We start from the raw sequence: 2,526 nt of genomic DNA on the forward strand, positions 1-2,526 counted from the left end.
CCAGTGCTGAATAGCCCTTGCACTCTGCAGGTCTTGTTACCATTGCACGCAGATGGGTTTCAGGACTGGTCTTTCTTCTCGGCTACAGACACTGTCGCGACCCCTCGCCGGCAAGGGAAAACACGACACAGGATTCTTCTTTCAGCAGTTTATTCAGGCCTTGAGTCATGTATCATCTTCTAGCGCCGGCCGCCCGACACACCCAAGCACAGCTTAATAAAGCTCCCCGCATCCCAATCCCAAGCCGCCACGTGGATCTCTCTCATAGGGTGGTAAGGGATTGCGCGCCAACTCTCCATAAAAGGAGTTGTTTATCACAGGCCACAGTGGAAGCTGGCGCCATCTTCTAATGGCGGCCACGGTCTATAAGAATGGCTTACCACACTTGGACTTAGAGTTTTCCTCTTAAGTCCTCTCTTACATGGTACATATTCATGACCAGATTCTCAAACTGGAGGTTTTTCATGCCTTACTTACCTTTCACCTTCTTCAGAGCCTATGCATTTGGAGGCTTCTAGTTAGAGTCAGATGGGATTGGAGAGTGCTGGGTAGCGAGTATGGTAGGGGTTGTGGTGATCAAGCCTTAGTGAAAAGAAGTAAACAGTGTAGTGTGTAAGGCAACAGACATACTGTGCCTTTGGGAAGGCTCAAGTAAGAGAAACTGTGGGGAAATGCATTAGGAACTATAAAATCGTGTACACATGTATATCATAGCTCCTGGACTTAAGTTGGATCAAATAGTTCTTGAAACAAGACAGTCTAAGTCTGGAGCTTTGTTAAAAAGATATTCCTTATTGATTTTCCTCCTAGTGGGATTTCATCTGTACTCTTTTGTCTTGTGTCTAATTTTTCAAGATATGGACCATTTGAAAATATCTGTGCTTTAATGTTGAGCAGGGCCTCTCCCCATGCTATACCATGTGGAAACAGCTCAGAGCCTGAACAGTCATCATTGAAATCCAAGAATAGGTGTATGTGCTGCTAAGGCAGTTCCTGCCTGATTGCCACATGGGCCCCTGATCTTCTCATTTTCTACACCTGCCAGGCCATGGAGCCATCTCCATCTCAGCGCCCTGGTCTGCAGAGGCTTGGGGCTATGGTCACAGCTTCACTGAGTCTGCATGCCTTTCAGAGAGATGGTTTGGGAATTATTATAATGTCTACCACTTATTAAGTGTTTACTGCATGCCAGGTGCTGACCTACGCACTTTATGTGCTTTACCACATTAAATCTTTAAGACAGCCCTGTGAGGTAGGAGCTATTATCATCCCTAGTTTGTAGATAAGGAAACTGAGCTCACAGAGCTTTAAATTAATTTTCCAAAGTCAGCTGTTGATACAGCACAGGTCAGGAGTCCTGTGTGGGTCTGTGTGACTCCAGAGGCTTCTCTTAGCCCAGAATACTGCCCCAGCATTTGGCTGAGCTGTGACTGACAGAGCAGCCACAAACAGCAGCATCAAACTTGGTCCTGGGAAGCATCCTCCTCTTGCTGAAAGGAAGACAGGCTAAAGACTGAAGCTACATGTGATTTCCATCTCATGGCACTAATGTGCCAGACCAACATCGGTCCTAAACTGAAAAAGGCACAGGCTGATTCAGCAGGGCTCAGATCGGATGGTTGGACAGAGTGCATAAGTGCTATGGGTCCCTTGTCCAAAATCTGTTCATTAAATGTGTAATTGAACATTTAAAATATTTATTTTCCAAATAACTACCCCCAGTTTTTTTTTTCTTCATTTTAAATTGGGGTTGGATGAACTACAGATCCTCACAACTCTTCCTTTTGATGTCTGTGATTCTGACTTCCTACTCTTCATTCATAACCTACAAGTTATTGTCTTACATGGAAGGAGGGAAGAAAGAAAATGGAAAGAGAAAGAAAAGAGGTTTGTTTATTCAAGGCAAGGGAAGGGAGAAAAGGAATGGGGAAAGCTAACTATGATCCAGGATTGAGTAAAGGAGCATGAAACCGACGACTTTAACGTCTTCTCCACCCACCCAACACCATCCCATAAATCTTTACATTCCATTCCATTAAATGTGTCAGAAATGCAACTGTGCTTGCAAATAATTGCTGCCATTGAAGGAATCCGCCCTGGCATATCCATTTGAGCTCAAAATAACCCATGTAACCTAAGAGTAAATTGGTGACTGGACACTCAGTGCCAAGCATAATCTCAAGCAACATTTAACTAGGTTCAATATTTATTTCCCCGCCTTGAAATGATCTGGACTCGGTTCAGACAGGACCAGCCCTAATTTTATGGTGCTCTTGGAATCTTTCCAGCAACACGAGGGCTCAGATGTCAGGGAGTTCCAGAAAAATGAGATCCCTCACAGATTTCACAATTTAAGGCACCCTCCTCCCAACATTCTGCAACATGTGGGCCTTTTGACTGAGATGAAGCTTTTTGAGAGAGATTTGAACACCTTTAGTAGTATGCTTCATCTGCCCTCCAACCCCCACCTCATCTCTGGGTAAAGTTAATCTGTTTATCAGCTTGCATAAACAAAATCTCAGAATA

The sequence above is a fragment of the Marmota marmota genome, unplaced genomic scaffold, assembly GCF_001458135.2.
Source record: "Marmota marmota marmota unplaced genomic scaffold, marMar, whole genome shotgun sequence".
Taxonomy (NCBI): Eukaryota; Metazoa; Chordata; class Mammalia; order Rodentia; family Sciuridae; genus Marmota; species Marmota marmota.